Genomic DNA, 13048 nt, shown 5'->3' with positions numbered 1-13048 from the left:
CATTCTTGGTCACCTCTCTTACCAATGCCCTTCTCAACCAATTACTTAGTTTAGTGGGACGGCCATCTCTAGGAAGAGTCCTGGTCGCTCCAAACTTCTTCCATTTAAGCATTTAAATTTATGGAGGTCACTGTGCTCTTGGGAACTTTCAGTGCTGCACAAGATTTTTTGCACAGTTCTCCAGATCTGTGCCTCCACAAAAATCCTGCCTCTGGGCTCTACAGGCAGTTCTTTCGTCCTCATGGCTTGGTTTTTGCTCTGATATGCATTGCCAGCTGTGAGACTTTATATAGACAGCGGTGTATCTTTCCAAATCATGTCCAATCAACTGAATTTACCACAGGTGGACTCCAATTAAGGTGTAGAAACATTTTGAGGATGATGAAGAGAAATAGGAGGCCCCCAGAACTAAATTTTTAGCACAAGTCTACAACATAACAAAATGTCAAAAAGTGAAAGGGTCTGAAGACTTTCCTAATGCATTGAAGTTAGGATCTGAAACAGACAGAGAGACTCAGAGTCAGCCATCTTACTGTTGGCTATCCCACGTTTAGCTTTGGAAGTATTGTATATGTACTCTGGAGAGACTGAACTTTTTTGCTTATGAACTGCCTAAACTACCTCAGAGAAGAGCACTGGATATGTTACCCCTACACTTGCCTGATTAACCTGATTAACATTGCACCATTGCCGCTTTCTGGCCCTGCACTTGCCCTCCTCTCTTGCACTCTGCCATCCACAAAGGTCACCCCAACTACCACAGGCAGGAACCCAGAAAGTCAGGGAGTGCCCTGAGGGAAGAAAGGGTGCACCCTCTATTCCCTGCTGCATGGCCCCAGGTGCACCAGAGTGAAGATAGCTTTTGACTATATTGTGGATTTTCACAAAGAATACATTTTATGACATGCATTCAATATAAGTGGATTACTACCATGCTCAAAAAATTTATGGAACACTTAAATTACACATTGGATCTTGATGAACAAAAGATTCAAGCTGAAAATCTTTGCTGATATAAACTGTGTCATTTATTGAGGACAAATTATGTATGAACGGTCAATGGAAACCCAAATCACCACAAATATTAAAGTCACGGACGGGTCCAATCTACATGAATGTCTTCACAGCAATTCATAATGTGACTCAGTAGTGTGTACAGTACACCGACAACATCGGAGTGTGCTCCTAATAAGACAGCGGATGGTATTCTGAGGGATCTCCTCCCATACCTGTATCAGGGCACCAGTGAGCTCCTGACAGTCTGTGGCACTTCTTGTTGGCTTTGGATGTACTTTTACAGAATGACCCAGAGGCTCAACTGGATTTATGTCTGGGGAACGTGATGACCAGCCAATTGTATTTGTGCCTTTGTCATCCAGGAACATGAGACTGGGCATTGTTCTGCACCAGGAGGAACCCATGGCCCACCTTATCAGTGTAAAGTGTGACAGTACTTCTGAGGATTTCATCCTGATACCTAACAGCAGTCAGGGTAATGTTAGCGATCACATGGAGGTTTTGCAACCCTCCAAGGATATGCCTTGCCAGACCATCACTGACCCACCACCAAACCATTCATGCTAGATCCTGCTACTTTCATCATAACGTTCTCCATGGTGATTTCAGACATCTTCATGTCTCTCAAATGTACTCAGTTTGAATCTGCTCTTATCTGTAAAGAGGGCCAGATGCTAATGGTGGGCTTGCTGGAGTTCATTCTATGGGGCTCTGGCAATGCTCCTCCTGATCCTCTACAGACAAAGGTGCAGATACCGAGTTGATGCCCTTCTATGCCCTGTATATGCAGTGGCCAGGTTTGGGGTGGCCCCAACACTACGCTGGGTCCCCCAGACACCGTCAAGGTGTCACCACATGTTGCTGCTCTCTGAAAGGGATGGTAAGGCGTGGTGCACCACAATGGGAAATAAGTCCAGAGAGTCAGGGTCTGCAATAAACCAGGGTCCTTTTTTACTGGAGGGATTCAGGTACACAACAATACAGGCAAGGCATTGGGCTGGCTTCTCCAGTCTCCTCCCTGGCAGAAGAAGGATTTGATGCTGAGGAAAGGACTGGGCTAGCTGTCCCTCTTTCTCTTCAGAAGGCTTTTACCCTGGTCCAAGGCTGGTGATCCTGGGTCTGTGGCAGCGTATACCTGTCTCAGCGTCTTCTTCTGGTCACTTAGTAGTCTGGCAGAGTCTCCACTTCCAAGCACTGTTCCCTAACTGCAGCACACTAGGGGCTCTGACTGCTCTCCTTATATACAGTTTCTAGCTAGACTAGAGATTTTCTAGTTGGAGGGGTGGAGTGGAGAAACTCAGTACAAACAAATACATTGTTTTAACTCCCGTCTGGTATAGACTTACATTAAAGCCTCAATGATACTCAATGGCAATGACACAGCAGTTTTTCCAGACAAAAACAAGTTTCCAGACATAACAACAAAGCTAAAACCACACATTTAAAGGGTCAGACTGTCTGCTTTTGGTGGTAAACAAGTCTGGGTTTTCCCCCTCCAAAACAGGGTGGTAAACAAGTCTGGGTTTTTCCCTCTAAAACATTGTCTTCTTTAGACCCTATAGCAGCTGTGTAAAATTACCAGCTTCTCATTCAAAGTCCTAACAGTCTCTCAGTATTCATTAAGCATTTCCACAGAGCCATGTAAATACAGTGATAAAGTGATAATGAACAGGATATATATCACAACGTATATACACTGCTCAAAAAAATAAAGGGAACACAAAAATAACACATCCTAGATCTGAGTTAATTAAATATTCTTCTGAAATACTTTGTTCTTTACATAGTTGAATGTGCTGACAACAAAATCACACAAAAATAAAAAATGGAAATCAAATTTTTCAACCCATGGAGGTCTGTATTTGGAGTCACACTCAAAATTAAAGTGGAAAAACACACTACAGGCTGATCCAACTTTATTGTAATGTCCTTAAAACAAGTCAAAATGAGGCTCAGTAGTGTGTGTGGCCTCCATGTGCCTGTATGACCTCCCTACAACGCCTGTGCATGCTCCTGATGAGGTGGCGGACGGTCTCCTGAGGGATCTCCTCCGAGACCTGGACTAAAGCATCTGCCAACTCCTGGACAGTGACGTTGGTGGATAGAGCGAGACATGATGTCCCAGATGTGCTTAATTGGATTCAGGTCTGGGGAACGGGCGGGCCAGTCCATAGCATCAATGCCTTCGTCTTGCAGGAACTGCTGACACACTCCAGCCACATGAGGTCTAGCATTGTCTTGCATTAGGAGGAACCCAGGGCCAACCGCACCAGCATATGGTCTCACAAGGGGTCTGAGGATCTCCTCTTGGTACCTAATGGCAGTCAGGCTACCTCTGGCGAGCACATGGAGGGCTGTGCGGCCCTCCAAAGAAATGCCACCCCACACCATTACTGACCCAATGCCAAACCGGTCATGCTGGAGGATGTTGCAGGCAGCAGAACGTTCTCCATGGCATCTCCAGACTCTGTCACGTCTGTCACATGTGCTCAGTGTGAACCTGCTTTCATCTGTGAAGAGCACAGGGCGCCAGTGGCGAATTTGCCAATCTTAGTGTTCTCTGGCAAATGCCAAACGTCCTGCACGGTGTTGGGCTGTAAGCACAACCCCCACCTGTGGACGTCGGGCCCTCATATCACCCTCATGGAGTCTGTTTCTGACCGTTTGAGCAGACACATGCACATTTGTGGCCTGCTGGAGGTCATTTTGCAGGGCTCTGGCAGGGCTCCTCCTGTTCCTCCTTGCACAAAGGCGGAGGTAGCGGTCCTGCTGCTGGGTTGTTGCCCTCCTACGGCCTCCTCCACGTCTCCTGATGTACTGGCCTGTCTCCTGGTAGAGCCTCCATGCTCTGGACACTACGCTGACAGACACAGCAAACCTTCTTGCCACAGCTCGCATTGATGTGCCATCCTGGATAAGCTGCACTACCTGAGCCACTTGTGTGGGTTGTAGACTCAGTCTCATGCTACCACTAGAGTGAAAGCACCGCCAGCATTCAAAAGTGACCAAAACATCAGCCAGGAAGCATAGGAACTGAGAAGTGGTCTGTGGTAACCACCTGCAGAACCACTCCTTTATTGGGGGTGTCTTGCTAATTGCCTCTAATTTCCACCTGTTGTCTATCCCATTTGCACAACAGCATGTGAAATTGATTGTCACTCAGTGTTGCTTCCTAAGTGGACAGTTTGATTTCACAGAAGTGTGATTGACTTGGAGTTACATTGTGTTGTTTAAGTGTTCCCTTTATTTTTTTGAGCAGTGTATATATATATATATATATATATAATGCAGTAACACGGTAATAAACAGTTTAAATTAACCCTTTTAAGAGAAATAAAGTAAGAAGTTTTAACTTTGCATAGGGGATATAGGCAAATGTCCACAAATATCCAAATGTCAAAGTACTCCCTGCTCCAGGGCACTACATATAGCTCTTTGTGTAATAGCCAGGGTTCTGGTACCATCTCTATAGTATTGAGACATGCTGGGAGACACAGCACACCTTCTTCTGATGGCACGTATGGATATACCATCCCGGAGGAACACCTGTGCAACCTGATTGGGCTATAGGTATTACCTAAAGCTACCAGTAGCAAAACTAGAGAAGAATCAGTCAGGAAGGATAAATAGAGTAATTGTTTGTGACCACCATCTGCAAAACCATTCCCTTCTTGGGGGTTTGCTTGCTAATTCCTCTCCAGTGCACCTGTTGTCACTTTTACCAAACCAGGTGTACTTGATTCACAATTGATCATGCTTCGTAACTGGACAGATTGATATTCCTGAAGTTTAAGGGTACGCCCATGCAGTCAGGGTTCCTGATGCAGTTTTAGAAGCCAAAACCAGGAATGAAGTAAAAAATAGAGAAGTTGCATCTGTCCTGTATGCTCCTTTGATGACCCACTCCTGATTAGCTTCCAAAACTGCATTCAGAAACATGACCGTGTGGCCATACCCTAAATGTCTTGGGGTTATACTGTGATACTTAAACGGGTTTGCCACTTTCTGGCTTGTGATGACCAATGTGTTTGTAAGATGACTATATGGCACTTACTAATATAGTCTTTGTTCATATTCTTTGTCATTTGCTATATTTAGAAAGTATTCTCCCTTGTTGGACAAGTCTTTTGTACTGTACACAGAGAGGTCCTGTCCATAAAATGGCCACTGATTGAGGGTCATGTGACCAGGCAAAACATTCAGTCTCCATCATTAAAATAGACCACACCTGCACAACATTGCAAGTGTAGAGGATGGATGTGTATTTGAAGGAAGAAGGCTGAGTCATGTGTCTAGAGTTATTTTTGCTTGGTCACATGACCCTCCATCAGCGGCCATCTTATAGACAGAGCTCCTATGAAGATTTGCCCCACAATGGGACATGACTTATAAAATATAAAAAAACAGCACAGAATATCAACAAAGTCTATATTAGTAAGTGATATATAGTCATCTTACATACACATTGATCAAAAGTAGCCAGAAAGTGGCCAACCCCTTTAAAGGGGTTGTCCGAGTAATTTTTTTGTTCTTTGTATGTTTCTAACTAATCAAATGTAACAGCTTTCCCATGCACTTACTTTATCTGCAGTGGTCCCTTTCTCAAATTTTACTGAGGATCACATGACCTGTGATGTCAGCTTCTCTCCCTGCTCTGATGATGTTTCGTGCACAAGCCTGAAAGAGCAGATCTGTGTCTGTACACGAAACATCACTGTGCTGGCCACGCCCCCTGCACTGCCGTCTGCTTTCTCCCTGGATTCTTCAGGAAACTTTAACCCCTTTAGCAGCAGAGAGGGCTGGAAGTATTACTGACTGAGTAGCTGCAGGCAGTGAGGAGACGAATGCTGGGCACAGTAGCTGACAGACTAGAGGAATTCTGCAGAGCATTGCACAAGAACAGGTAGGGGGAAGATCCTGTGTGTATCAACAGTGTCATTGTACAGCTGGGACTTGTAGTCCTACACACATAACATGCTGCTAAGTATCCCAGAAGGCAGACATTTCACTCAGGGCAGCACTTGTATTCACTCTCTTAGCAAAGCAGGAAGGGGGGGGGGGAGGGGGCAGAGATTGTTGTTATTGCAGGTAAATTAAGGCCTAGAAGACAACCAGGGAAATAAGGAAATATATATTTGTTTAGCCTAAAACTTGCTTAGCTTAGTTATATATTGCTGCCCATCAGATTTACAGTGCTATATATATTTTTTCATAACTTTGGCAACCCCTTTAAGGGTTCCCTTAAAAGAAAATTCTGCAGTGTATATTATTAAAGCAGCATGCAATCAGCCTGTCAGTCTGTTCTCATTCACCTTCCTGTATGAGCTTTCAATGACTTGAGGGTAGATAACAATCAGTGTGCTGTCTGGTGGCTGATAATTACCTCGATATCATCAGTGCAGAGGACTATTCTAAGGGTACTTTCACATTTGAGTTAAAGTTCCGTCCCAGGGGCTCAATACTGGAAAAAAAACGCTTCAGTTTTATCCTAATGCATTCTGAATGGTGAGCAATCCGTTCAGTATGCATCAGGATGTCTTCAGTTCATTAATTTGAAATGTATTAATACCGGATCCGGTACCAAGTGTTCCGGAAAACCGGATCTGTTTTCCCGATCTGCGCATACACAGACCTTTAAAAATGTGAAAAAAAAATAAATACCAGATCCATTTTTCCAGATGACACAGAAGAGACGGATCCGGAAACCAATTTTATCCGTTTGCATATGGATTTCTGTATCCGGCGGCAGTTACGGCAACGAAACTGCCTGCCGGAATCCAACAACGCAAGTGTGAAAGTACCCTAATACAGAACCTAATATGGTTCTCCTACAGCACCATCTAGTGTTGGACAGTAATCTTTTTCTATAAATTGTAATATTACCAATAAACATTGCAGAAGATGTATGTATTTGGAATCTGTATAAATGGTAGAGGCTGTAGAATGACATTGAATAAGTTTGAGATTGATTTTATAAAGCCAATCTTTGTAGAGATTTAATTACTGGGACCACAACAAAAGCTTATACAAATTTAGGAGATCTCTATTGCCTCCTAGTGTTGAAGCATGGGTTTACATCCTCTATGTGGGACCAGAGGTCCCCAACCTTTTCTAGCTTGCATGCCATGTTCAAATATGATAGGAAGAGTCGAGCCATACTGAATATTAAAAGGAGAAGACATTATTAAATGTTAGGAGCAAAAAGGATTATGTAGAATGGGTTTTCCAAGTGAGGAGGTGTCCTTCAACCCCAATTATACTAACTTACCTTGGCAATTAATACCTGGTGGCATAGGGTTAAGATTATGAAATGTGGTCAATGATGGTTATGGGTTATACCCTATGCCAGGGACCAGGAAGTAGAGAACAGCAGTAAGTGTCTGAACATAAGTGACGGGGGATCAGTATGGGTTAGTAATGCCTCATATTTTTTAGCCCATTCATTTAAAAAGAGGTTATCACATTGGAATACCCCTTTGTGAATGTAACTAATTATTGGTGGTGCTACAAGAAGGAGTTCATGGCATAGATATACACACATACTTCCTGTATCATTTATTAAAGAAATCACGCCGCAGGTGTGAACATAACCTTAGTAATTAGTGATGAGCAAACTTCATGTTTTGAAGTTCGGGTTCGGCGATCAGGTTTTCAGGCAATTCTGTTAGGGATCATGGACCATAAGGGAATTCTATGACGGCATGCTCCACGGAAGCCTTTAAGAGGCATTCTGTTTTGCATTCCGTCATAATAGAAGTCTATGGGCGGCATAACGGATCTGTCCGGTTTCCGTTATGCATAACAGGACTCCTGAATAACAGAAACCGGGCGGATCAGAAAATAAATAAAAAAATAAAAAAAATTAAAAATAATGCAGTTCTAAAGGACCAAAAGTACAACCATATGATAAAAAGGAGCAGTCATCACAGACGTTACACTGCGCTGCAATGTCTCATCTTGACTTGTGCAATAGCACCACCATGTGGTGAAAAAGCTCATGTCATTAGCCTTCCTGTGCAAGTTTTCTGCTGTGGTTTTAATATGCATTTTAAGAAAAACTTTACCACAACAAAAGTCTCCTAAATTCAACATGATGGAGAAAGGAAATATATATGTTCTGTTTTAGTTACGTCACGTAACATAATCTTTGTTGCGTTTTCTATTGGAATCCTAAATTATAACGTACAGATAACTCATTCATTCCAGTGACCCATAAATGCTGGGTTATATGTCATAAATCACCCAAATATCTGTAAGAATTAATGTCAGACTTATTCCATCATTTACCAATGTCTTTACTTTTCCTGATGTTGTAATGAAAGTCGCCATCTTGAATACAATAAAAAGGGGTTGACTATAGACTTGCCCGGTTTTCTGCCTGATTGATGATGAAATGGTCATGTTTCTAGCAGTGAAATACATTGTACAGTCATTTAGAGCTATATGAAACATTAAGAAATGATAGGAAATAATATGAAACAATAATAATCTCACATATAAAATACCATTTGCTGCTATTTTCTTTCTTTTGTGTGAAATAACTATTTTAATATTTGCTCCGTCATTGATATCTGATGCCAAGTCTGGTATAGACATCATCGATTCGATTCACCAGGTTCAGGATTCGCAGCCTGTAAGAATAATTCACATTTTGGAGACCTAAACGAGAAAATAATTAAAAAAATATGAACTAATAATAAAAAATAATGATTGGTTTAATTTGAACATTTTAAGAAACTATCTCTATACCTGATTGTAAGCCCCCTTGGGGGGACAGTGGGATATTAATGCCTGTAAAGCACTACAGAATATGTCAGCGCCATATATGTGCGTAAAATAAATAAATACATATATCACAATACTACAGTTTCATCCAAATGATCAATTTGTCCCTTCTTCTCTTTGTAATGCCATATAGCTTATAATCATAAATTCAATCCTTATGTAACACCTAAAGTCTAATGATAGATTAATCAGCATAAGATAAAACAGTACAAACTGTATCCAGGCAACTGAGAAACAAACAAACAAGAACTAAAAAAATACAAATATGCAAATTAAAATTCTCACAATCGCCCCGAATCTAATTCCTCTCAAGGTTTACAATCAGTTTCTAAATGTACCAGTAATAATCAGTCATATGAAGATCAGTTTCTGCATTTTATTTTCAGCATTTAGGAACTGATTTCTGTAATATATAAGGAGCCAATAGCCCTTTTATATAGGTGTATTTTTTGAGTAATTATCTTTTATAGCTAAATATAATTTGATATATTATTTTATTATATTTAATAATAATAATAATAATTATTATTATTATTATTATTTGCATTATTATTTCAGCTTTTTTTGCACATTATTTTCACAAGGATAGTTACTCATCTATTAAAGATATAATTACTGAAAATGTTATCATTTCATATTGGAATATAACCTCATATATAACACTCTCAGGAAATACTATACCTGCTCATGGATGGTTTAGTGCTGCAATATAATAGAAATGAACTTTGTGTGCAAATTTCAAAATGTTGCTGAAAGTAAACAATTTTTCTACAACAGCAGTGAAATTATATATAGCTTGAGAAAGACCGCAACAAGCGGTTGAAACATCAATGCTACATGACACTGGGTGAATAAACCACACGTGTTTTTTTGATCTTAATGGTGTGCTGCTGGCTTCTTCCTATATATATATAAAGATTGTGCAAAATAGGGAGGAGATTGTATCAGGTCTCTCTATCCTCCTGCTTTTTCATTTTCACAAATTGTAATTAATATTACTTTTATACTGTTATTCATATTTAGTATATGTGTATACCCCATCTTCTGTAATTAATTGTTTTGTTATTAATTGTATTATTATTATTGTTATTATTATTTTTATTTTTTTTATCAAATAACTGTGGAAAACTAACAAAAATTTAAGGCAGGGTGCTTATTTGTAGCAGTTAATTGGTAGCTTATGGTTATTCTCCTGGCAGAGTTAAACCTCTTGTTTGAAATAAATACTGTAATATTATATTGCGAGGTAGGTATAAAGATATAGTATGCTTATATGTGTGTGTATTTGTATCTATGCATTGTCATAATTAACACACATTTAATGTATTCCCCAGTCTTTTTATTTTAAACTACTATAGTTATTGCTCTACAATTAATATATTTTTTTTCTGCAATAATATATATTACTGCCTGGTTAAAAAAAATACTACTTGGGCGAGCTAAAATAAAGGGTCAAAAGATTATTCATAAACATATCCTGAGCACAAATTAATGCAATTTACATTTAAAATCTTCATAAAATTTTGTAGCCAAAGCAAAAAATAATTTTGAGGGAAAAAATGCCGAAATTAGCCACAGGGTGGCGCTGTTATTGAAGGGTCCAGGAATTCAGATTGAAAAACCTTAGAGACGTTTGGATTTTTTACATGCAGGAGCCACATACATAGTTTTATAGCAAAGACGTGGGGCAACTGGAGCTCATTTTATCGTGCAGCCATATTAGAAAGATTGTTTGCCACTAGATGTCTGTCTGCACTTAGGAATTTACCTCTTTTCAGTACTTTTATAATACCCGCTACCAGTCACTGATATAATCAGGGTAAAATCTGTATAGGGGTGAACTGCATTTAAGCTTAGTAATGAAATAACACGTCAAATCATCTGAATGGCAATCTCTCCCCTCTAAATGGGTCACAAATTATTTTTGAATCTTTCTTGAGCCACGTCCATGATTCTGCCCCCATGCACACGGCCGTATTTTTGGTCCGCATTTGATCCACATTTTTGGGGGATTGGATGCGGACCCATTCATTTCAATGGTGCCGCAAAAAAGTGTGAACCACACCTGTGTGCTGTCCGCATCCCTATGTCCCTTCTGATGTCCCTAAAAAAAAAACATGTCCTATTGTTGTCCGTTTAACGGACAAGAATAGGCATTTTTAACATACAGCCGGACGTAAGCAGGGGTGCCCCACCAATGAGGCCAGGTGAGGCACCAGGTAGAAGCACCAGGTAGGGGCAAGAGGGGGGCAGCGGAAGGGCCATGGGCAATGAGCGCTTTCATTGTGGCAAAGGGGTTAGGTTAAGAAATTGGCATTGGGGGGAGGGGCGCCTTTTCATTTTTTGCCTCAGGCAGCAGAAAGGTAAGGTGCACTCCTGGACGTGAGCAAACAGGAAACTGCGGAACGCACACGTCCAGTATTTGTGTTTTGCGGATCCGTGGATCGATAGAGCAGACCAGTGGCTTAGCTATCAGTGTTACAAAGGTGGAACTTAGTGCCTAAACACAGAGATGCCATAAGTAGCAGGGACAGAGATGTATGATGGAGCTATCACACTATATACCTCAGCTCTCACCCGAGCACCGCATCCCCTTCACGCAACTGACCATCGTAGTGTCATGAATCGGACTTCCACCAATCTGATATTGATTGCCTATCCTAACGACAGGCCATCAAGCTTCTAGCCTCGATTAACTTCTTTAGGCTGATTTCATGCATAGTCTTTATTTTTTAAATCTTTATCATTTTTGATGATGTTTTGCAGCAGTTTTCAAGCTTTTTATGCATCCAGATGTTGCTTTAAAGTCTATAGTGAATTATGATATTCATTACAGACATATGGGGACTGCACTCCAGAATTCTGGCTACAAAATATGGTTTATATCAACTTTCTGGGGGTACTTGTGCAAAAAGATGTGTGATTTTTTTTCCAGTTTTTACACCACACATTTGAAAAGTAGAAGGGAAAATGAGTTGGATTACCTATGTTAATGATTTTCACTTCATTTTTTTCTCTGTGACTTTTTGAAACATATAAAGGTTGCAATCTACCTCCAGTAGGGTATGGCATAAGAAAACCAGAGTAGCATTTCTAGATAAAAGTTTCCGGTTTAAAGGGGTTGGCCACCTTTTAGGTGGGTTTGGACAGACACCCCCTCCTAGTCAGACCTGCAAAGGGAAGCATTGCTGCCCAGTGCTGGCTCCCGGCTCCGTCGCTGTCCTCCTGCCGCTGCCTCGCTCATGTCCCCTGCTGTCAACATCTGCTCTGATGCTGCTGCAGCCTATGACTGGCCACTGTGGCCACGTGACACAAGGGGGCCCGGTCACCTCTGCAGCCAGTCAGTGCCAAAGTGGATGTTGACAGTGGGAGACTTGAGAGAGACAGCTGAAGCCGGGAATCGAAAAAGTCAGGACACCAAAACAGACTCCTGCAAAACTGACTTCAAATATTACCCTCGTGATAAATTCTCCCCAAAAAGTTTTTTGTTTTTTGCATGGCATTTTTGTCAAAATGCAGCATACTCTGGGTATGGCATCTCTATGTGAGTTGAAGAATGCCTCAATTAGAATACGGTTGGCCAAACCACCTCAAACACAGCAAAGTCTCTACCATAAACGAGCACAATACCTTGCTGACTGACTCCAATGCACCTGGACCTTCTATTTTCCTTTCTTTTTCTCTCTGGAGCACTTTTGGATGAAGTAGCTTTAGCTATCGATGTTTCAGAGAGGAGGTTCTCTGAGCTTAGGTCTAGCTCTAAGGAGTAAACACACGAATAGGTCCTCTCACTTCCACAGCTAAGCACACACTCTACTGACTGACTAACCAGGGGGTGGACCCAGGTACATCTCCTAGCAACCTAAAGGGGTTGAGTTAAGGTGTTAACCCTGACTTATCCATACAATTCTGCTGGGTGCAAAAATACAGTAAATCAGAACACTTTTACTCAACAAGAAAACATAATAACAGTTAACTTTTTGCAGTGACCATGTTTTGGGCTACTGCACATATTAAAGATAATCTGTCGCCAGCGACCTCACTATCTAAGGCCCCTTTCACACGGGCGAGTATTCCGCGCGGATGCGATGCGTGAGGTGAACGCATTGCACCCGCACTGAATACCGAGCCATTCATTTCTATGGGGCTGTTCACATGAGCGGTGATTTTCACGCATCACTTGTGCGTTGCGTGAAAATCGCAGCATGCTCTATATTCTGCATTTTTCACGCAACGCAGGCCCCAT

This window comes from Bufo bufo, chromosome 3 (genome assembly GCF_905171765.1).
Source record: "Bufo bufo chromosome 3, aBufBuf1.1, whole genome shotgun sequence".
In the NCBI taxonomy this organism is placed as follows: domain Eukaryota; kingdom Metazoa; phylum Chordata; class Amphibia; order Anura; family Bufonidae; genus Bufo; species Bufo bufo.
This window is presented reverse-complemented; position numbering follows the sequence as displayed.